Below are 25,420 nucleotides of genomic sequence, written 5' to 3'. Positions count from 1 at the left end.
CAGCGCCGCCCCCGGACCGCACAGGGCGCCGACCGGAAGTCGGTGCATCAGAAGGTGGGACCCGCGGGCGGGCGGCTCACCTGTCAGGGCGCGCGAGCCGCGAGGGCAGGTGTGCGCGCTGCACACGCCGCGCGGCTGACCCTCCGACGCTGGAATGCGGTGTCAAATTGGTTGTTAATTGCCCAGATGCTGTGTGATCATCCTCTGCCCTGGCCTACTTTTTTATTCACTCTCGAATAAAAAAGCAGTTTGATTAACGGCTTGTAAAAAAGAGAATTTTTTACTGCATTAAATTACTAACAAAGGATTATTTGGGCTTTTTACAATAATGGTTATAGATTTTTAGACCTGATAAATTCAGTAACAATTTTCCAACAAGAATAAAAGAGTTAGAAATATATAAAATTATTTTCTCAAAGTTTTACGTATAGTTTTTGGAATAATTGTTTGAAAACAAAAGGAAACATTGTTTAATTGATAGTCAAAATTTATAATTCTCCAGCTGATGGAAGGAAATTAAAGCACCGGCTCAAAGGAGACAATAAAAATAAAGACTCTTTTGGCCGAAATAAATAAACACTAGCCAATTTTCTAGTAGCATATATGATTATTAACTCAAACGGCAGACGCAGCAGCAGTGGCGGAGGCCGTCAACCCCTTTGCCGGCTGATTTAGTGCTCCACCCTTCAGGCGGTGGAATAAAAGGGCGGCTTTTACTCTCGCTCGCTCGCTCGCCCCTAAATTGGCCCAAATTACGCGCTCATGCTTTTCGGCCTTGCCCAAGCGCACGATAACGAAGCCCAAAAGCAAATACGAGGCGGTGCTGGCTAAGTGCACAACGGACAAATCTGGTCATTTGTCAATATAAACACCGAGCGAGAGAGTGAGTGAGTGAGTGCTGATTATCGACCCGACGGAAAAAAGAGAATGCAAAACAACCAAACGTGTACGTGTATCAAAAAAGGCCGCGTGAAAAGAAAGGGAAAGAAAGCAGCCATAGTCGATTGTTCGTTCGTTCGTTCTCTGCTCTGTGTGTGTATATATGAATACTCAACCACGCGGCGAAAAAACATTATTCAATGTCACACGTCGGCAGTGTTTTGTGTTGTTATTATATTTGCTTGTTGTTGTATGTGTGTATACGCCGGGGGATCAATGCAGAGTAAAAATTTCCATGACGAACTCTTTTCGAATAAAAATGCAAAGCACAAAGAGGAAATAAAATTGCGTTCGGCATTGACCTTGCTTGGCAAATGGCACTCGTGTATACTGTATTAAATTCAAGTGCAAATAAATAAACTTTGCTCGAAATATTGCAGGGTTAGCAGTTTTTTGTCCAAACTAGACACAAAAATCGACAGTAGTAAGTCCGTTTTACCTTTATTTATTTTTTAAATTGCACTAAAATCCTCTAAAAATGTATCGGAGACTGTAAAAAGGTAACGAAATTGATTTAAATTAAATTTACAGTTACAAATATCGACAGAGGGAAATATTGTAATAAAACCATTTGAGAGAAGGCCAGTGCACTGACGCAAGATTGTGGTTTAACCCAGAAATTTTGCTTTACCAAGCGAGGGGAGTGTTGCTGCTATTATAAATGAGAGAGACACAAAGTACAGGAAAGAAAAAAAAAATAACGCTGCAAGAAAGTTCTCTCGCCGCACATGCTGCATTATTCATGTGTGTGTGTGTGTTGCGAGCTAGATTAACTTTCGTTTTCACATTATTTCTCTTTCCGCCAGCACGAAATGGTTTATATATAATAAAAAACTAACTTTTCTATATCATTCTCGGCCGAGAGAACAAATAACCGACTTCCTCGTGAAATTACACAGCGCTGCGCTGCTCGCGAGGGATTTTCTTTTCCTTTTCCACATTACTGTGCGAGAACAGATGCGTTTTTCGGTACAATATCACCTGCCCCTGACTAGGAGTTGTTATAAAACGGAATTCGGCCAGATGATGCTGCAGCAGCACGCGCGTCTGCCATCTTATTTGATGCTTCCTCTGTGTTATAGTTTGGATCAGCTTTCTCGGCGCGCAGACCACCCTCGGGGTGAATTTACCGGAAACTAATTGTCCGCGTGCTCAAGAGGATGATACACTTTGTGTGTGTATCGAGGCGAGAGGGATGCTGCCACCCAGGCCGGTGCGTAATTAATATGTATCCTGTCCGCGCAGCCTCGGCTCCCAGCTCCGATCGTCCAGCTGCGCGAAACGCGAGCGAGCGAGCGCGCGTGCCTCTTGTGACACACCGACCAGACCAGAGCAAATTGGTTTCTTGTAACGTTATCCGCCGCGGTGAGAGCCACCGAGGGGCTGTTGATGGTTTTAGGCCGCTTTTTGACACGCTTCCAGTGTTTTATGAGCTAATAAAATTATGGGGAAACAGCATATCTGCGCCACAAAACTGCGCCGCTTTTTCTTAATTAGCCAATAGAGCTAGTAAGCTTGGGATTTTAGAGTTCTTTTTTTATGCTCTGTTAGATATAGCAAATAAACACGATTTCTCGGTAAAAATAACTATCATTGAGGGTAGAAAATAATTTTTAATAAAATAAATTGCTCATTTTACCACGACTTCGGGTTGAAAAACTAAAAAAAATACTTTGCGTAAATTTAGGACAAAAAGTCTCAATTTTCTGCGGTTTTCTGGCTGAGTTTTTCTTTCTGGAAAGAAATTACCCAATGAAAACTAATAAAAACGTTAAAAAACCCTCATCCATCACTATAAAAGTCAAGAGATTTATTTTTGGCGCTAAGTATGTGATTTATCAGGGGGAGGTGCTGTCCACAGATCAAACGCGGGCCCCAATCTCTCTCTCTCTCACGGCGGCGTAAATATACAGCCACCCTGTGGATGCATTTTGGAGGCTTTGTTCTTGGTGGCAGAGAGTGACGTTAATTCCCCTTTGTTCCGCCGCGCGCATTATGCCTCCTCCATTTGTAATCGCACTCTGGCTCCATTCCTGTGGGAAAAACACACGGACACGGCACTTCACCTCACAGCCAGTTTTGATTGACTAGTGAAAAAAGAAGCAGCCGAGTGAAATAAATAAATATATATAAAAAAATTTGCTTCTGGGGCCAGGTGAATGCCTTGTTTTCTTTATCGAAAGGGGACGGAGATTTGAACAATGGGGCAGGCAAACAAACTGCGGATCGGTCAGAAGTCAGTTGAGCTTGTGCAGCGGCAAAAATTTATAAATATATAAATATCGGAGAAGAAAAATAAATTGATATCTTCTCGGGCGTAATCCAATTAGATTGTAAAGTAAAACCATCAAACGTGTGCCGTCCATCCTGCTGGCGCGGAGAGAGAGGAAACCTCCAAACTACCGGCCAAACCGCCAGCCTGCCTATCTTCTTTCATACATCACGGCTCCGGTTTTACTTTTTTAGTTCATATATGCATATATGTTTGCTCTGCGCGCGGGGCACACGTCACAAAATTATCTCGGCTGCACGAGAGATAAAAAATATTGGTTTGCTCAGAATTATTGCTGGCCCTGCCCCTCCAGGTGATCCCATTCACCGAGAAAAACTCATTCGGGTGCGAATGCGTGCACATAATGTGGTCATCCAATAAGCAGGGGAGCGCGCGTAATTCCATTGTCAGATGCAGCGCAGATGACATGTCAATTTGCGCCAAGGAATGCCTACTGCGTTTATATAAAACATATCAATTTATATATGAGAAAGAGAGAGAGAGAAGTTCACTTATTACGTATAGCCGGCCTCTTTGACAAAGGAGCCAGCGCGCAGCACTGAATAATTCGCAGACGAGGAGGGTTCCGGAAACGTGTTTGGGGCAGCTCTAAAATTTATTTGTCGGCGCTCGGCAATGCGGAGATTATAAGAGTGTGCAATTTGGCGGACGGGAATGCACTTTTGAGCTCCCTCATGCGTCAAACACACCGGCACAAATAATGACAAATTTGCTTTCTGCGCCGCGGTATAATTTGGGGAAAATGCTTTTATTGATTTTTTTCGATCTGACTATTTATTGGACTGTAAATTTTATAAGATTCACATATTTACAGCCATCTGAGCCACATTTAAACCACAAACAAGTGAAAAATAAATTCTCTGCATCTCTATTTTTAAATCTGACCTTCCGTGGAATTTTCAGGGCAGTCGAGCAGGGATTCGGTGAAGTTGAGGTACGGCAGTTGGGTGGTGGTGCGAAAGGTGCGATTCGGCGGCGGCCTCCGCGGATTGCTAATCAGCTCGGAGAGAGACTGGCCGATCTTGGAAAAGCACATTTTTTTTCTCTGCTCGGCGCGGAGACAATGCACCGACTGCGGGCGAACGCATTGCTTTTATCTTTGCCTCGTTATCTATCTGCGTGCGAGTAGCCGAGATAAGGACGGGCCCATATTTCATAAAGCAGCGTATTGTATCGACGATGTAATTAAGCGCACACAATGCACACACAGATTGCAGCACTCGTTACGACAAAAACACTATTTGCTCTCGGCGGCCAGACCTTGACAAATAGACGCACGAAAAGAGTAATTTTACAACCTGCGCGCTGATAAGAATTGGATTTTTGTCCCCGATTGCTGATCGACGCACACACGCCTCGTTCAATCCATTGTTTGGAGACAAAAGCGGCTAATGGGATCACCTCGATTATTAGGATAGAAAACAAGAAAACTATATGGGATTACATGAGAGTAACAGAAAACGCTGCCGAACAAATAGGGCACTGAAGAGGGTTGACGGCCTATTGAGAGGCAGATGGGAAAAGCAAAAAGCGGCAATAAGAGGGTGCTTGGAAATAGAGAAAAAAGAGAAATAGAGAAAAAATAAACAAAAACGTGGATTTTCCTCTTTTACGCGGCTGGGAAATGTAGAAATTACGCTAAACAATATATCAAGTCTGTTTTTACAAAGTGAAACTCATTTTTTCTATTGTTCGCCGGACAGACCAAATTATTGCAAACCAAGGAACAAAATGGTCGGCCGCGTGACTAATTTGCGTTGGCAAACGGCAAAATTATGCAAAGACCGACGCGGGTGATTAGCATTCGGCGCGGAATGCGAAAAATCCTAACGAGATAATAAGCAAACCGCGCGCGGCGGCGGACGTCTTAAAAAATAATTTAATTCAGCCTGGTGCTTTTGCATAAAAGGCAAAACGCGCGGCAGCGGCGGCGAATTTATTTTAATATATGGGTCGGTCGTTCCGCGAAATTTGTTTTGTGTTTGCTGCATAGACGCACACACGTAAGGAAGAAGGCAGAATACAGCCTCTGATGAGATGAAAACGCACGCGTGTGTGGTCTTTTTGTAAAAAGGGCGCATTAACTTTTCTCTTCGCCGCATCCATTTGGAATAAACACATAAAAGAACAAAATAAGAAGCAGCGCTCTGTGTTTTTCCCTCTCTCTCTCACTCACTCGCTCCCCATATAATATTATTGTGTCTTGTTTTGACGCGCGCTCTTTAATCATTCGCTGCTTCCCAGGCCGGGGCCGAGTAATTACGCGCGCCGCAAATCGAGAAACTAATCACACACACGAGAGAGAGAAAACCGACGGCGGCACAAATTAAATTCGCGCCCCCTCACCCGGTGGCGGCGGCGGCCTTTTTCGTTTCATCATTTTTTTCCCTGCTGCCTGTCGTCAGGCACTTACTTAATAATTCGGGTGTAATCTAAAAAATAAGCACCTTGGGCCGAGTTAGCACCAGTTTTGTGGCTTTTACGCCGTAATAACCGTAAGTAAACAATGCCGCCCCGGCCCGGGGAAAACGATGGTTATTAACTATGGAAACGCATTCGACTGGCTCCTCGCTGCTCGGACGGCGGCGGATGGAAAAATTGTTGGACGTTCTCGCGGCGTGGGAGAGACTTTTGTCAGAGTCACGACTTAATCATTGTTGGCCTTACAAAATACACTCGTGCTCTTATCTGACCCGGCAATAAAACAATCCCTGCGCGCCGACTGACTTTTCGACTCGTGTAATTACATTTGTCATCACTCTCTCGTTCGTACGTATACATATTTTTTTTTCATTTCTGCTGACTCTTGCTTTCTGACAGCCCGCACCGCTTCTGCGCAGGGAAAGCCGCAGAGAGCAATTAGGAATTTATTCGCCGCCGACACACGATTTATCCAGAATCGCAGACAACTCTAGCCGGAAGGGAAAAAACAAAATTTTGCATGGCGTAACAAGGCTTTTTACTCGGAATAATCACCAGGAAATATTTTCATACATATTCGGAACAATCAAATCTGCATTAGGGATTTTTCTTTTAAAGCGACGAATTTATAGCGTTTTCGTTGCCAATTTTAAAAATAAATTTCTGGTGATTTATAAAGCAAAATTAACAAAGTTAGGCTTGACCCGATAATTTAAAAGAATTTAAATGTTTTTCAGTTCAGATTAAAAATAAATTGGAAAGATTCAAATAATGAAAGACTCCGGTTCCATGCAGAGATTTATTCTCCTATTGAACATAATTTAATTTAATCTTTATTCCATTAATTCCACTGCACATGATTAAAAGTTTGAGTTTTTAGATACATAATCTTCACGTTTCTCTGACTCATAAATTGAATGTGCCAATTCCTTTTTCTTTGGCTTCTCTAATCTGAAATTTTTCTGCTTAAAAAGGTTAAACAAAAAAGTATCCACGTACTTTGATTTGTAACACTTTTCAGGAGAAAAACCGCTGAATTACAAAAAAATCTATTGGAAAACAAGATTAGCTTGTTCATATGGATCAATATAAACGATTTTCTTCCAAAAACGTATTAACTCACCACTCGCTTCATATGGCAAATCCCATCTTATTAACACCACTTTAATAAAGTTTAAAATTCCCGATACAAATAACAAGAATTGTGCTCTCTACCCTTTTCAGAGTCTCTCATATTATATTGCATAAATAGGACGAAGTTAGCGTTATTGTTGTGGATTTACCGGGAACTTAGAGAAAATATTCTTTTGAATAACATTTAGAGGTTATTGGTGCGGAATAACACATACAAAGAGATCGACCGTCCCCTGAATCGATTCTCGTTTCCTTTCAACGAGCCCAACCACTTATGTAACCTGGACTTCCAGCGTGCATTCCTCGAGCGGAAAAATACGACGCTGACTGAGATCAATTCAGCTAAACGTTTTCGATTCAGCTTCGCTTTTACAAATCGCCTAACAAACACAAAGTGCACTGCGGTGGCGGCGTGTTGACACACACACACACACACACACAAAGCGCGCGGACATTCGCAGAAATTCCTGTTCTTTGAGGAAATCAAAGTGGCACTTCTTTACACATATTTATTCCGCGCGCTGCACTACTGCTTGCTGATTGACATTGTGCTGCTCTTTATTTTGACAAAGCAGCAGCATTAGATTTTGAAGCTGTGAAACCGCCTTTGCCGCCTATTAAGACGCCGCCGCCACCGCGTCTTTTCTCACCTGCATCCCTGGCTATTATGTTTCATTAAATACCAACAGACGCACACACACACACACCAGATCTCTTTATGCTGCTGGATGGTCTCCTTCTAAATATTATTCCATGAGTCATGCACTGTCACATTTTTCACGACCAAACAAGAGAGACGCGCGGGGGAATGAGAAAAAATATTGGACCTTCCTCGAGGCGGCTTTTTATCTGCTGCCAGAGGTATAAAACGAAGACATTTCTTTCGGCTTCTTTAGACATGGTGTGCTACTCGCCATAGGTGGTAAAAAGAGAATAATAATAAAAAGCTAAACGAATTGTTGACGCCCAACATTTTCTCCCTCTATATGCGTGTGTGTGTGTGTGTGTGTGTGTGTGTGTGTGTGTTTAGAAATAAGCCCGAGCGGCTCTCTGTTTAGATAAGCAACCAAATAATCTCCGCATGGCAGCGGACACAATCGTTCACCGCACGTATAGGGTCGCGCCATTAATTTGTCACTTTCAGCTACGAACACGGAATTCAATTAAGGGATGCAAATGTGCCGCCCTTCGTTGCGCCGACAGGCGACACCTTTTTTCGATTTGTGCCTTAATTGAAAATTAGGTGGACCAGCTTGAGAGCAGGTTGTGAACAAACAATAAAATTCGTCGCAGGCAGGCGCCCCCCGATTGTTTTCCTCTTTGTTTGAAATCGGAACACGGGACTTATAAGAGGATTACATTCAAGGACTGGGGATTTTAGATGTTTTTTTTTTCGTGTCTGCGTGGCGTAATTCAAACTTTACACTTTTACGTGTGGCCTTTTTCAGCTTGGGAGAAAAATTACTTGTTGTTAAACGCACGGATTAAATTTTCTGACCTTTGAAATCTGGCGAGGGTAAAATGTGACACACCTTTATCATTTTTTTTGCATAAAAATTAATTTTTAAACAGTCTTAAAATGGCACAAAAGCCCATTTTCATTAAAAATTATTTTAGGGGGCGAAACTTTCTAAAAAAACCTCCCAAATTAAAAGGTTTACAATTTCAGTAGTTTTTGAAATTTTTTAATTATAGTAATTTAATTAAAAAAGCGATTAGAAGCTCATAAAAAATTCGATTGCCAAAAATTCCCGGTCTTTATAAATCTTCATACTACAAAGAGTGATTCGTGAACTCATCAAAAATATTTTGGAATTTGCACAGCCGGAAATTAGGCAATCACCGGCCAGTTTTGAGACTTGGTCAGCCCGAGAAAGGTCGGTCGGCGGCGGGCGGCAACACACACGACGGCCAGCGCATCAGCACTTTTTCCCATAGCAGCATGGCGCGCTGTGAGGTCCCTTTGTGTCTGGCCAAAGAGTGAGAGAATTTTTTCCATCTCGCCGCGTCCTTGTTTGTTCTTCTTATGGTGATTTAGGGCTTTATTACCGATACACACACAATGATGCGCCTAGTAATTTGACGACCTGCTCTACCTGCCGCCCCTCGAGGTTATTCCTCAAACTGGCTAACGATTATTAACAACTGAATCTCCTGCGCGCTGCATGCCCTCCCGCTCGCCCGCCCGCCCGCCAATAACAACTCTATAATGCCCTGACAGGTGGTCGGTCTGTCGGTCGGTCGGTCCGTTGGTCCGTCGGTCGGCCGCGTAATTACGCGCGCCGCGCGGTAATGTCACCTTTTTTGCGGCCGCTTTCTGCGCTCTCGCGGCTCGTTATTGATGTGGTTTACGAATTAACAAATCAACATCTCGCAGATAACAACACCGCAAGATGAGAGAGAAAAGGGAAAATCTTCTCAAGCTTCAAGCTGCTGCGCTTCTTCCTCGTATTTTTTATTTATATATGTATTTATATTATCCATCGCGGCCCTTTTGATTCGGTTCGGAGAATCGCGCGGGAGTCCTGAAAGAATCAGGTTGCGCCGCCAAGATTAATGGTTCGCGCGCTTTGGTAATTAAAATTAACCAGCTGACTGAATCAGTTTCCAATCCTAAGCCATGTAATCGATTTTCTTTGCTCGTGAAGGAATTGGAATTGCCGGGGACAACAGGAGTTTGTTTGAAATTGGGGTTTAATTGGAATTTGTCCCAACACGCTTGCAAAAACCTAATAATATTTTAAATGCATGAATCTAATTATAATTTTGCTTGCATTTCTTGCGGAAGAAATTGATTTTAGTCCATCAATATTTAATCTAAAATTTTGTTTAAATCCATTCCAAGCGATTTTGATCTGAAAAAATCAGGCGATTAAAGGAATTCAACAAATATTAAAATAAATTAAAGCTCTTTTTAAGCCGCAGGTCGTGAACTAAAACAAAAAAACTAAAGATTCCATCCAGAAATACCCAATTGAGCGTGCTGAAGCCTTGATAATTCCGATAATAAGCTCCTCATGCATGTGTGTGTGTGTGTGTTGTGTGCAAAAGTGCTCACAATTGATTTCATCACGCAGATTACCGATCCCAAATCGACACCTGCACGCGGCAGCGGTGGCAGGCAAATAAACAAGCCATCCATCCGTTCGATATTCCATCCGCGGCTACGGTATTATTTTTATTTAATCTCTTCTCCTTGGCTGGATGGCTGGCGAGCCCTGGAGCGCACCTGAAGACCACCTAAGTCCACGATGCGTGATCTTTTGAAAGTAGCCGCACACACACACACACACACACACACACACACACACACACACACACTCGCGCAGTCAGCAGGTATAAATATAAATAGGTACGTGTGTGAGTATGCGAGAGATGATTATGAACAAGATATAGAGGCCAAACGAGAAGTAATCTCCTCCCCCCGTGTTGGTTTTTTTTTCTCTCTCTCCTGCGCCGCCGCCGTGTGTGTGTGTAAGTCATCATCGGAGCGAGCGAGTCTTCATCATCGTGCCACCCGCACTAATCACCATCAATTTCCCTCCTAACTGGCCGCGTGATGGATAAATTGGGACGTGCACCGCTCAATTATTTCTCTTCTTGCCCGGCGCAATGCGTTTTTCATGTGTATACTTGGTCGCATTTTTCAGCCGGCGCGACTCCAAATTGAGTCATGAACGTGGAAAAACGAACGCGATGCCCCGCACGCCTAAAGCCTTACAAACAGGGTCAATGATTTTTTTTCTCATCTGTATACGAACAAAATAAGAGTGGGTTTCCCTTGTTCTATTTTTTTAACTCTGAGGAAACGAAAATCAATTTAAAATTGTTTCCATTTTCCACCCTATAAGAAAATGATCGCAGCTTACTCACTCACTCACTCTCTCTCTCTCTCTCGTGCTTGGCGCGGCTAATAATTAATTACCCACGATATATAATGTGATGATGACCAATGGCCCCGCAGGTATCAAAGGAGAGAAATATTCCGCGTGCCATTATGCTACAAAACACACACACAGACACATCCTTTGGTATTAAGCGGCAGCTTTTTATTATTATATTTTGATGCGGTGAATGCGGGAGGCCTTTGGGTTGACATGACTTATAAAACACTTCATTTTTTATTTATCTCTTTCGCTCTCCACCTCCTCTCGCTCGTTATAATATGTATATATATAAAAGAGAACGCCGGCCGGCCGGCCGGCCAGCCGAAGCAGCAGACTTTTGATTTATCGATTACGCCGCGATCTGTTATGTTATTATTTTTTGAAAAAATTATCCACACGATTAATTACTATATGAGCACCGACCGGCCACTCGGAATAAATTAATACACATCAAAGGGCGCACCACGGACAGAAAAAAAAGAAGGAAATCGTGCCTCGCAGAGCAAAGTGAGGTGCATTTCAATTTGTCCGGTTTTCGTGCCGAAATCGGTTTGTCCTTCGAGAGTGTATTCATTATAATAGAAATAACGAAGAGACATGCAGGACGGCATTGATTAGCATTTCAATTGTGTCAATCGATATAGCGAGAGAGCCGGCTGCAGCACCGCGACCACCCGACCTGCTGCTATAAATTTAATATAAAAATGAGCGAGAGAGCTTTACCATAACCCTTTTATCGCCACATTTGAAACGAAAACGAAATATTACCCTTTCCCTGCCCGCAGAGAGTGGAATAAGTAAATAAATCGCGGGGTGACTGTCCTTATTTTGTTTTTCTCGTCGCAGCGGCAGAAAACACTCCATTAAGCGTTATTAGGGAGGCGCTATGTCGAGTTGCAGCATTCTCTGAATAATTCCTCAAGGGGTTCCGCGCGCGCAAATATTTAATTGCTCGTCAGTAAACGAGTTTTTGCGTCCGCGGTATGAACACCAGCATGATGTGTCTCAATTAAAGGAAGTTTATATATACCGCATGCACCGTTTAACGAGCGCAAAAAAACCATCCCAGGATGATTTGAACTCGATTCCAGGACTCTGATTGGTCAATATGCGACCCAACAGAAAAATATTCAGTTTGAATCGGACATTTCCGTGTTCTTTTGATTTGAAACAGCTGATAATTCGAGTTAAACACAGGAAAAACAAAAATCTAAATTTCGAAACAAACAAACGAACCGACCGGATTCCCGTTGCTCTGTGCAGTTGGTTATAAAAAATAACGCGCCACCACTACCACCACAATATACATAATATGTGAAATGTTATCCAACACAAACAATTTACCTTGCGGGCAATTAGCCGCGCCGCCTTGCATGTTGATTCGATTAATTCCTGCCGACGTGCACACACGTAATGAGGAAAATAAGCAGCGCGCGGAGAGACGTATACTCACACACTCGCGGGGAGCAGCGCACTGCATGAATAAGTAAACAAAAATGCACAGAGTCCTGCTTAGGCTATAGGCTACTTTCACTGCGCGAGGAGAAAGGTGACGTCACTATGCGCGAGGGCCAGACCGCGGACACCCACAAGCACTGCAAGCGATGAATGAGAACTCGTGGGTGGGCCACGGGGGCCCGCGGCCCACCGCCTTGCCCAACCCAATCGACTGCTTTTACTCTCGCGTCAATTTCACCTGGCCAAATTTATATAAATATATATCACAGCAGCACGCCTGAACCAGATCAGCATGCACACGAATGTGACATTCCGATGAAATGAAACACGGAAAAAATTAAAATGGCCTAGTTTTTTCTGGGTGACATGAATATATATGAAACTCCAAAGAGTGCAGCAGAGATTTTGACTAAAATTTTTAATTTTATTTTAATTCCTGCATGTCAGTTTTTGGTTTGATTATTTTATTTATTTTAAAACCAAGAAAGGCCAGGATTTTTATTGCTTTGATTCGAAGAAAATTTAAAATAGATCGAATATAGTTGATTTTTAATTTTAAAACGGCCCAAATTTGCAAATTGTGGAGCTCGCTAGGGTTCGGAGCCGTTAATAAATGGCGCGAACCGTTAAATTTCAATTTTTAAATCTTTAACCAACCCAAAGCCATGTGTGAACTTTTTACTTTAATAAAAATTTCATCTCTAACCTTACAAATATTTTTAATTTGTTTAAATTAGTAAAAATGTATCAGTTTGAGCCAATAATTTATCTTTTCCAGTTTACATAGGTAAGCAACCGGTGGTACAGAAATGCCGTGAAACTGCATAACCGTCAACACTTCTTCTTCTTCTTCTTCTCTTGATGCAAAATCAATTGCTCGTCAAATAAATTATTCCACTGTGCGGGCCAGCGCGCGGAAGCATTCGTCATGCATGATTGGCGCGTATGAGCTAGCCGAGGCAAAAAAGGGACGTGAGATCGAGACTCGATTCCGGTGCTTTTTCATTGGCAATTAGTTTGCGCCGATATCCATTGTGCTCTTGCTCTTGCTTGCTTGCCTGTGTCGAACAAATTGAATTGGCTCGCCGTTGTTGTTGTTGTTTTATTGCCGCGCGTCAGAGAGGAGTAAACGAGCCGCTCAGTTTTCATTAAAAAGCATGTATACATTTTTCTATTAACGACCCGACCATCCTAATTATTTGTCCAGAGAATTATTATTTTCATGGGAGACTAACCGCTAAGCATTCTCTGCGCGCGGTGAAAATAAAAAAAAACTGAAATAAAGGCAATAAAGAGATTATTAAGATAACATCTTCTCTGCAGCAGGTCTTGTGCTCGCCTGCAGTACACAATGTGTGTTTAACAAAATAGACAGCAGCGGGGTTCGTTCGTATATTTAATAACAGCACTGATATTGCTGTGTGTGTCGTTTTGCCTGCGCGCCGCATGCAGCGAGAGAATCAGATTTTTATCAGCCCGGACAAATCTATCTCGGCCGCCGAATTTCATAAAAACGAGGAGGAAAAAAAACAAGTCGCATGGACGCGGATATAATGAGGCACTAATAACTCTTTTTAGTGCTTTTCGAATTTGTCGGTGGATATCAGCGTGGGACATTTTTATATTTACAACCATAGAGATGGAAAACGAGAAACGTTTGTCTTTTTCCTTCTGTCTATTGTCATACGAAACTGTTAAAATGCGTGGGACGCGATTTTATGCGCAAAAATTGACACTGCTGCATGAGAAATAAAAATTTACGATTTCGGAGCCAGCAAAATAGAAGCAAGCGTCAAGGATTGTTTTTAATTCTCTGAAGGACTACTTTTTGTTTTAAGAAGACACAAAAGAATAATCTCCTGGTGCGCGGTGCAGCGAATTCTTCTTTTCGACCAGAGGAACAACACTGTTTCACGGAATAGACAGGCAGGAAGAAACATTCAACATTCCGAATTCCTTGGCTCGGGTATTTACAAGGCAATTTGCAAATGCAAATGCGTCACGAGGCGTGCTGGTTGGCTCTGCGTGCGTTCGCCGCTCTCGCGCAGATGTGATTAAGTGGAAATATGTATGCGAGCGGGCAGGTGCGATTAGCTATTCCGCAGCATCGCATCGCGCGGCACGGCGGCCGAGTGAGCGATCAACGTGTAAGAATGCCGGCCATAAACACAACAAAAATAAAATCGGCAAATGTGAATAGTTAACATTTCAAATGCAGAGTTTTGGAATAGAGGTTTGCGAAGGAAAATTTAAGGAGGAATCCGAAGATTTTGCAATTTTAGCTTTGGCAAGCGGTCAATTGATTTTTCGCATTTGGAATTTAAAAAATATCTCTGCAACGAGAGATACAATTGAATTAAATTTCGAAAGGAATCGAAATATGCAAAGAAAAAATGTTCAAGCACTATAAATTTTGGAGAAAATTGGCAAAATTTGAATTTTTACTGTAGGAAGGACCTTTTTATTATTGCAAATTGTTGAACAAATTGTTCATCGATCAATTTTTTATGGCATCCAACAATTCAAATAAATTTCAATTGTTGTCCTGCATCATTCCACTTTAAAAATCATTTCTAAAAAATTTATTCTACAGATTCACCCTATTAAAAACTGCTCACGATGAGCCAAAACAAAATACATCCTTTTTTGGCCCATGTGACGCAACCACTAGTTTTCGAGACGTGTTTCAACATGTTTAGGTCCACGTCTTCCGGCTGCACTCCCTGAATGGCCTTTTCCCATTCATTTCACGAGGAGCCCCCGACTACAAACGCAACGCACACGAGCCATTGTTGGCAACAATAGCAGCGTGTATATGCATCCTTTGAGTGGGAACAGGTGTGAATGCGCCGCATGAAAATATCTCGGCCGCTTTTTGTCCTCGCTGGCTGGCTGGCTGGCAACAACTGGGCCACCGTGGAAGCATGTGCGCGTTTCTTTTTCCTGCTCGCTTTCGTCAGCTGTGCGAGAGTGAATGAATCGCGGCTGCTGCTGCTGTTACTGCTGTTGGCCGAGTAGGTGTGTGTAAAAGTAAAATGCACTTTTGTCTGCGCCCGCCGCCGCCGCCGCCGCGGCCGCGGCCGCAGCTGAGTGAAGAGAAAAAGCTACGGAGATAGAAATAGAGAAAGAGAGGCTGCTGTTGCTACACGGCGCGGCGTTTCGTCATTTTTTGTCAGCAGCACCGCACCGGGAGCCCCTTCACGATTAGGGTTTCGAAGGGTAACAAGTCTAGCTGCCGGGCGAAAGTGCCGATAAACTCAAAGATAGGGCTTGAGTAGAGGAATTGTCTTACTACACCGTGAGTTGAATACTATAATAATATATATACGCTTCAAGGATGTCAATTTGCTGAAAAATACGTTTGACATTCTGGATGGGTAGTAAAAGGAGAATTTTACAATGAAAAATTAATTGTTAATGAACAATTTAAAAAAAAATTACCTTTAAAGCGGAATGATACAGGGCAACAAACAATTTGTTCAACAATTTGCAATAGTAAAAAGGACCTTCCTACCATAAAAATTCAAAATTTGCCATTTTTTTTCTCCAAAATGGACAGTGCTTGAACGTATTTTCTTGGCATAATTCGATTCCTCTCGTCGAGATCTGTCCAATTGTGTATGCCACTTATTGGGGAAACTCTTGGTTTTGAAATTAAATCGGATTTCAAGTAAGGAGACAGCCATTACCATTTGAAAAGCACGATAACTTTCCAGCCAATTTTCTCAAAAAATTACAATTTAGGCTTTAACTGAATCCCAAGGGATGAGTTTATGCATTGGCAACAAGCATTTTCCAGGATTTTGCAGTATCATTACTCTTTAAATTAATTTAATGGACCTCAGAAAATTCAGAGCATTTTTTTCTAGCCATTCCTTGCGAGTTGCAATCCACGAATGTATTTTATTTCTTCATCTTTGTGATTGTCCTTGAGAGGAGAAAATTGATTGACTTTCTATCTTTGGCCGGGCAGGATATTTCGGTGGGTGGGATCAGCCGCGTAAATTTAATGCGATCCATTTCACTCTCTCGCGCAACCTCATTATCTTACACATATATTCACTCTCGAAATACGTCACGACGCGCGGCTGGACGGCCGGTCGGTCGGTCTGCCGCCCACCAATTTGCACTAGTCGCGAGAGAGCAACAATGCAACATCTTCCCCGACATTGTTGCCACGACGGATGATGCAATGCGGGCCGGCCTATACACACACACACACACACACATGCTCTCGTGAGTCACTCTCATTCACTCACTTTGTATGCACACATGCACGATTATTTTTTCTTTCTGTCTGTGTGCCGGGTAACAACCGAGCAAGCATCGCAGCGAGCGAGCGAGCGAGCGAGCGGCACAATGCCTCATATGGTAATGCACGGTGGCCTATTGTTCCATTCACCGTGCTGCGCGCGGAAAAGTAAACAATCATCGAGAAAGATGCGCATCCTCCTTCTGGCGCCGCACGCCAAATAATTGAATTGTTCATCAAGCGCGCGATCTGACATGGAAGCGGAGAGCCAAATGGGCTAAAAGCTCCGTTGCGGTGGGAACCGCCGCGTCCAAAGCAGACGCAGACTCTCGCGGGAATAACAGACGAAAACAGTTGGCCCATACAGAAAATAACAGATAACTTTCTTTCTTTCTTTTAAGCGAGAAAAACGGGAAATTGATTCGTGATGCCGGCTAATCTTTCCATGTTTGATGCTATCAAGAATTTAGATTCGAATAAATATTTGTTTCTCTGTTTATGAGAGTGATTTGCAATTTTTGATCCATATAATTACCTAATTTAGGCTAAAAATCCGAGATCCTTGGTGGAAATCCTAATTCAAGGGTTTTATTACAATATTCCACAATCCAACAACGCACCTTTCAAAGCCCTTTGTTGAGCAAACGCAATCCGCATGTGAAGAATCTCGATCGAGAATCGAGAGTCTGCGTCCAATCAGCGGAATGCGCGCTGCGGATTCAGTGGAAATTGCGGCGATCGTGCAACACAATTATACAAGAAGAGAACTTTCAATCTCTTTTCGACTTTGAAGAGCCGCCCGTCTCTCTGCTCTTTTTCCAGCGCAGCCAGTCAACTTTCGATTGATCGCATTTGCAAAGTAAAACAATACCGAGAGCACAGCAGTCAGTCAGTCTGGCGAATGTGTCGCACTTTTTGCGCTGCTCATCTGCAGGCTCGGCGGCAGCGGCGGCGGCAGCATCGGCGGCATCGGGCAGGTGCACAGCGCGCGAAGGATGATGTATCGATGCCTGGCGTACACACACACACACACACACACACACACACAAAAAGGTTTAAAGAGAGGAAAGAGAGCAGAATAATAATGCGCGCGCGATCATTATAAACTTACACATATACACACCGCGCGAGTGAGCGAGCGCGTGTATATTATATTTATTTATTTATACCGGCAGACATTGTGCTTTTTGCCTTTTTCAAGGCGGCATTCCCTGACTGGTAGCCGCACGCGTCACAATAACTCAAGTGGTTATATTCTGTACTGTGTGCGTACCTGCACACAAAAGTCGTCTCTCGGCAGTAGCAGCAGCAGGTGTATATTTCGTGTATATTAGCCGCAAAAAGAATGGCTCGTATTGTTTTGTCATCTCGTCGTTATTATATTTGAAGTGATTGTCTTGTCTCCGCGCGTCGCATCTTGCCAAGGTTCTGCATCTTTTTTCGCGCCGCTAATTACGCGGAAAATCGGACTTTTTTCTGCACTTTGCACAAAGCAGGTGTGCGCCACCACCTCGCGACACTGACTGAAAATTCCGATCATTGTTCTGTTTGATTTTTTTTAATAAATTTCTATTTTGTTGTGAGGTCATAATATTTTGTTTGATACAGGGTAACAATTGAAAATTATTTGAATTGTTGGATGCCGTAAGCTATTTTTTCAACAATTTGCAATAATAAAAAAGGAGCTTCCTACAGTAAAAATTCAAATTTTGCCAATTTTCTCCAAAATTTAGAGTGCTTGAACATATTTTCTTGGCATTTTCCGATTCCTCTCGTCGAGATCTGTCCTACGGTGTATGCCACTTATTGGGGAAACTCTTGGTTTTGAAATTAAATCGGATTTCAAGTAAGGAGACAGCCATTACCATTTGAAAAGCACGCTAACTTTTCAGCCAATTTTCTCAAAAAATTACAATTTAGGCTTTAACTGAATCCTAAGGGACGAGTTTATGCATTGGCAACAAGCATTTTCCAGGCTTTTGCTTCTTTAAATGAATTAAAAAAGGTAATAGAAATGTAATTGGATGCCAAAATTTTAAGTAAGAAAGAACAGCCCGAGACTTCACTCAGTAAAACTTCAGAGACGATTGCGTAGTTAAATTTCTCTCGAGATCGAGTGGGACGAAATCTATTAAAATAGGTCGTTCCCGTGTCTTAATTTCCATTAGAGAGAGAGCATAGTATAAAATGTAAATTAAAGGTCGTGTCTCTCGGCGGCGGCGCGGCAGAGGAGGCTCTCTCTGCAACAGCTGAAAATGAGCTGAGAGCTGCTTTTGGTTCGTTCTCTCTCTCTCTCTCTCTCTCTCATCCGCAGCCCAGGATGAGAGATGATGAGGTTCATTTACATAAGAGGGAGGAGGTGCTGTTTTTCTTTCTCTCTGTTATGATGCCAGTCGAACCACATTCCTGCCATCTCGGGCTCGCTAGGCTCTCTCAGGTGCCTCGCTCGTACACATGCAGCACTTATTTATACCGCTCGGGTAATCAGAGCACACAATTGCTCGCTCATCGCCCAGCCAGCGGGCTGAGAAAGAAAGCCTCTGGACCGAAAAGTGTGTGTGTAGAAAGAAATTCAAGACGCCGCCAGACACAATTTAAAACTTGAGGGGTGTGTGTGTGGTCAAACGGCCGGGTCGATAAGAAATGCGGCTTTCTTTATATAGCGCCGTCCTGGGGATTTTCTCCCTATTTCCGGCTGCTGGGCCAGTAAATCCTCATTTTATCCTTATGGCGGCCACCCTCGATTTCCCTTGGGACTTGTGCAAAAGTGCAAGGGATAATATGGATTCATGAGCCGCAGTGCAGTGTTCCGAAGAAGATTTTTTCCAGACTGCAGGGACTTTTTTACGATTGCATTGGGACAATTTTATGAGGATCCACTTGAAAAATTTAGAGCATATAGAGAAATAACTTTGGAGCCCAAGATTTAATTATTTTAAATTCCAAATTCAATACAAAATTATTCTTTTTAGGTTAAAATAATTGTGAAAGAGTTAAAATCGTATAATTGAAACTTCAATTGAAATAATCTACCGTTATTTGACCATTGCAGTGAGTCTCTCTCAGACAATGCCTGGGCCGCAACCCTTTTGCGTCTCCCCTTTGGGAGCCGGCGAGATATATATATTAAATTAAAAAGTGTATTTCGGGCGCAGGCAGGCAGGCAAAGTGCGTGCGGCGTATGAAAAGCAAGCGGTGACATCGACAGCTACACGCAGGCAGCCGTGAGATGACACAGGAAACAAGCCCATAGCTTTGCCCCATTCATGCTCGCGCACAGCACAATCTCTTTTTATCCGTTTCCTCTGGCCGCGGGCTGCGCGCGCGGCACCGCACTCTTTTCAGCGGCGGCAGGTGAGGCGGTGCATGGGTAATGAGCGACGGCCGGGGACGACAATGAGCTTCCACCCATCAGAATGCACCACGCGCCGCTCGCTCGGCTCTCAGCAATAATTGTTATTGCGCCGGAGAGCTCATCAATGGCGCGCCGGCATTTCAATGAATTGCGAAATGCCTGAGTTTCTTTCTCTCTCTCGCACACACACTCGCCCGCCCGGCCGTTCTTTCGTTCATTCATTCCGCCAGCCGGCATCCTGTCTCCTCCGCGCCGCGCACAAACACCGCTCTTCCTGGTCCTGCACGCGCCCGCACACATGTCGGAGCACGCAGCAGAGGTGAGAGGGCGACGGAAGGAAAAGCTGCTCCGGAAATTCCTCAAAATCTCGACCTCCTCCTTCCACGACTGCCGGCTGGGCATTTCAACTGTGCCAAGTTTAATATAACAACTGAAAAATTAGGGTTTTTGTTTACTTTGAAAGGGCAAATTTGTTATTTATTGTAAAGTAACAATTTTTCTCTTGGGATTTTTTCAGAGACTTTTTAAATAAAAGACGACCGATTTCACAAACAAGTCTTAGACATTTTAAACTCATTAGTAATGTTCTTAACGATTGCATTTTTCACTTTTTGAAATTGTAAAAAAATAAACAATTATTTCAGAATAAATTTATCCTTCTCTAAATTAATTTTAGATCTAAATAAGGCACAGTTGATTTTAGTTTTAGTATTTCATCCCACGTCTTCGTTAAAAAATCCTCTGCTCCGCAATTTCCGTGTAAAGGTCAGTGACACACAAATCTCGATTTTCGAAGCACACCCCAAGTGCTCGCGTTCCAAATTTGGAAGCTCTCTCGCGTGCACGTCTCCCGGTTTGACTAATGGGCCCGAATTCCGAAAATTCCGGCGTGTGTGTGTCGATATTACGTGTGTCTGGGCCGGTCTCGTTAATAATTCCATCCAGATTGTGTGTGTATGTGTGGTACAGCATCAGGGCGGACCTGCTGTTGGTTCGGCTCCAAGGGCATCAACACACACAGCCTTATACACACACACACACGCGGCGGCGGCGGCGGTTGCTGCTGCTGCGTATATATGCATATAATACCTTGGGAGTCTCATGATGGCTTCTGCCCACTGTTGTTATAATATTGTGTGTGAGTGTGTTGGACCACCGTAATCGACAAACCATTATCTCTTATTCTCTCTCACACAAGTCAAAACCCCGCTGTTGCTTAATAAATATTCAGGCCGCGCGCATGAGTCAAAATAATTATACACGGCCGGTCCCGATTAATATTGTCAGCCCATCGATGGATTATTAGAAAAACGAGAGAGCAGCCCGGCCGGCCGGCCGGCCGGCTCTCTCGCGTTTGATGGCTAAATTATTCGGCGGTAATCGGAGCTCAGGCGAATTCCCCAAAGGTCGTTTCGCAGCCTCCCAATGTGCGAGGGTTGAAGGCCATTTATTTTACTTTAAGACCTCGTGTGCGGCATTCCAGCACCGGAATAATAATCCACACCCTCGCCAGGCAGTTAAAATTAAGGGGTTGTTCTAAATTATTGATTTAGGGCAGGAATTTTAACTTATTTAAATTGTTGGCAATGTGCAAGAATTAAAAGATCTTCCCGATTTTCTCCAAAATTTACAGGGTTGCATTTGCTTACCTCCCGGTTTTTTCACCCCTGGTTTTTACCACTCAATTTTTACCAATTTTTGCGCCAGAATTGCAAGAAATGAATTTATTCCATTTTTCTTCTGTGAAAATCTAAAATTTCGGTCGGAGTGCTCAAAATTTCCTCCGCTGTGCAGATATTTTCTTTAAAATTGCCATTTTGCTGCCTAAATTTCTCCAAAAATTTATCTCTGACAATTTTTCAAGCCGAGGTTATTTGCGAATAATTAGTAAATTATCGAAAAATGCAAGAAACTGGTAAAAATTGAAAAAAATCGCATTTTACCACTGCACTGCATTTTTTTTAAAATGCGGGTTTTTTGAGGAAGCAATAATTGTGAAATAAAATCAGATTTAAAGTGGAGACATGCAGCCACATCCAGCCTCATGGATCAATTTGTGCATTTGCTGCAGTTTTTTATTTGTTTTGTGAAGAAAACGCCAAAGAGACCCAATTAATTACTGAATATCTCCGCCTGAAAAGACGTACGATTTAGGGTCCGTGCACTATCGTAATCGCGTACCCCTTTTTGACATTGAACCTCATTCTTATTCATACTATAGCCGCGCTGCTCGTCAGCGGATTTATGCCGGTGCGCCATAAAAAAGGCGCATGCCCGATAATTTATGTGCACCGAGCAGAGGCAGGCAGAGGCATATTATAGCGGGGGGATAAATAAAATAATACGATTCCGCTGCCGATCGACGGACGTGTCGGGTGCACCGGGCAATAATAATGATCAGACATGCAATCCTGCCGCGCGGTGCATGTGAAACGAACGCTATTATGCCGAGAGGAGAAAGAGAGCCGTCCTCTACTCTACACACACACACACGTCGTCGTTGTCGATGGCACACGAGGATGAGAGGAAGCCAAACGAGTGTTTTCATATGAAACAAAAACCACCCCTGAACTTCGCGTTTGTGGCTGCACGTCGCGCGGGGCGCAAGGGGTGCACACGAGGCTGATGAAAATCAAGAACGACACTGTGTCGTCTGCCGCCGATTTCGCGGATCACACACACACACATACACACGGCAGTTGCGTCATTTTCGCTCCGCGCGAGGGCTGCTCGCTTTTTGGGTCGTCTGCCGACCACACATTCACATATAAGCCTTGTAGCAGACAATGCGATTACTGTGTGCGTCTGTTTTCGGTCCGACTATAATATTTATTGTAAAGGCTGCGTTGTCAACGCTGCATAATGCGTGTGTTTTGACACTCACCACTTTTATTTAATTCGAATTAATTATTAAAATTGTATTCTTCCTTATTCTAGTGAGTCTAGAAAAAATGAGACGCCAAAAACCAACGCCGATTTAGACTATATTTAGATCAATTAACTGAGTTGCCATTTTTAAACTTTCGTGAGTGTGGACATGAGACTATTTTTGCTAAGCGATAGCTGAGCGAGCACGAGCCGATAATTTTTGACATGAAATAATCTTATTCTAAAAAAAGATGTTGTAAACAAATAAAAAGTTGAATCCAAAGAATTACGCAAACAGAAATATTTTCGCTTGGGTGCAAGAGTAAACTATTTAGAAAATTCCGAGCATTTCGCACTTCCTCGTTTGTGCCCATGGAGGAATGCAGCGGGCATTCGGGCGATTCGCCTGCTCATTAGGCGTCAAGTGGCTGTGGGCAATAAATATTCGCTGCGACTGCACATATTTTATTGTCCACAGGGCGCTTGCATTGTGCGTCGTCTGTGTGTGTGTTGCAACGCCGAAAGAGCATTATCCTCTTAGCTGCTCTATACGTATATTATTGTAATTGGCGAGCAAAGCGCAGTCGGGCGGGTCAGGGGTCACCTGTAAGAAGGCTGTTTACCTTCTGCAGATTAAGCGCGGCGCTGAAAACGACGAATTAGTCACTGAGAGGTATTTAAGGCGTACGTGCTGTTAGTAGTTGTGTTGGTTTTACGCACCCGAAAGAGCAGAGAATTAAACAAGACCCCTTTCGGTCATGACGAGTATATATACACACACTCACTCACATAATCCGGCTTCTGCGGCGCGGCCGGCCAGCCAGAAGTAAAAAAGGCAATATCTAATTATCCCGCAGGAGGAATGTTAACCATCCACCCACTTAATTATCGCCGGATCGGGCCTGCTTTTTAATTAGCCGCTGCTTAAGCGTGTGTTGCTGGCTGGCTGGCGCGCGCTGGAATTTCTCTGGAAATTGAAAATGTAATATTACACTCCATTGAGCCGCGCACTACCAGCCAGCCACCCTGCTAAAAACGACGCTCGTAAATTTCGAGCCAGCGCCGGGTGCTGGAAAATAGGCCGATAATTTGGATTGATACAAAAATTTTAATTTGAATGGCTGGCTACAATAAACACATAATTTTTGGCCAGTTTCTTGAAAATTAAAACTGCTAACAGAAGGACGGGTCTCGCATGCTGACATCAGCTGTGTTCCGTTCGTTTTATTTGCGGTCAAGGGCGAGCAATCCGCCCCCAACGACTTCCAACCCAAGTGGGCCGCTCTCGGCTCGTAGACACGGAGCTAGACGAGGCGCGTGTTCGAATAGCGCTTTTGGCACGGCCGACGAAAATGTGTTTCTGTTCTTGATGTAAGTAAGGTGCGACTCGCGGCCGCCAGAACACGTTGTACACCGAACGTCCCCGCGCTCGTGGCATATCCGATGACCCACCCCCGCAACAACGGCGGTTTTCCCAGAGAAAAATTATATATATGCGATTTTAAATGTGTTAAAATCCAATAATTGCAGGTAAAGTGCGGATGTCCAGGCGATTTTCGCGTTTCGGTGAATCAATTTTTCAGCAAGGTCCGGAGGGAGCCTAATGAATTTTTAAATTGATTGCGGTGGCTGGCACATACGGTGGTGGCCGGCCTGGGAATATATTTATAAAGGAGGCTGCCTGAGTGAGTGAAAGAGAGAGAGAGAGAGAGAGAGAGAGGAGAACAAGAATAAGGGGCTTAACCATGTATGGTGGCGTTACGTCACACAAATGAATGTGTACGCGAGCCTCCACATATACACAAAGAAGAAGTTGCCTTTGGTCTCTCTCTCTCTCTCTTTCTGGCTGCGGCCGTGTGTGTGTATGTGTGTGTGTGTGTGTGAAGCAGCTAAAAAGTGAACTAACCAAGTGTAGTCAGTCGGTCCTGCTGCCTACGCACTGTGTCGGTCGGTCGGTCGGCGCGGCGCGGTTCTCTCTCTCTCGCTCTCTCGGCGCTGCCTTTTGCCTTCTTGCATGCTTTTGCGATCGGGAATAATAAAAGCGAACAACAAGCAAGCAAGCAGGCAGGCAAGCGAGCAGCCTCCTAGTCGCTCGCTGTTCATAATTCAATCGGCCAGATTGCAGAACAACATTCCACCGGCGCATTTGGACCACTTGCGGTGCGAAATTCCACTCCTGCCGCCGCTTCGGCACGGGCATTGCCAAATTAGACCTTTTTATTATTTGATCTGTCGCCAAATTAATGGACTGGAATGCTCATATAATAAAATATACAACACTCGGAAGAATTTGGAACGAAATTTTTTTTGTCCTTGGCCGCGGATCGGATATCCCTTTGCCGGCCCCTCGTGAGCTGTGCACGTGACAATTAATTTGAAGAAGAAGAAGACGCGTGCACTAACGTTTGATGCGTGCACACACACACTCACTTCCGAGGCAGCATGTGCCGCCGCGAAATCACCTGCTCGGCGCGAAATTTAGCTCTCGGCCGCGTCTGAATCAAAACACTCTGGCAATTAGTCCATCAAGCGGGCCTATTTCTCGGCTACATTGTAGTCGGCGCGCGTCTGTGTGTCCGTGAGGCCGAGAGTGAATGAGTTTAGCAGATGCTGACACGTGCGGCTCAGCGACCGTTCGCCAACAAGAGAGCAGATCATCCCGCGAGCGAACAAGGTGTGCAGTTTTTTTACCCCGTTGAAAAAATTGATCTTCAGACGATAGGATATTTTTTCTGAGCTTCCAGTCGTCACGAAATGATTCTTTTAATTTAATAATCCCATTAGAACTAGTAAAAATGTGTCAAATTTTTCTA

At 43.7% G+C, this 25,420-nt stretch overlaps 1 protein-coding gene across 1 annotated transcript in view; it reads right to left on the bottom strand.

Annotated features, from left to right (window-relative positions):
* The window catches only part of LOC135938801 (pro-neuregulin-1, membrane-bound isoform-like), a 46,959-nt gene that overhangs the window by 7,094 nt on the left and 14,445 nt on the right, over nt 1-25,420 (bottom strand). The gene's annotated exons all lie outside the window — the stretch shown is intronic.

Source organism: Cloeon dipterum, chromosome 3, assembly GCF_949628265.1.
Source record: "Cloeon dipterum chromosome 3, ieCloDipt1.1, whole genome shotgun sequence".
Classification (NCBI taxonomy): Eukaryota; Metazoa; Arthropoda; class Insecta; order Ephemeroptera; family Baetidae; genus Cloeon; species Cloeon dipterum.
Note: the sequence above shows the minus strand (reverse complement) of the source record. Positions and strands in the feature narration are given on the sequence as shown.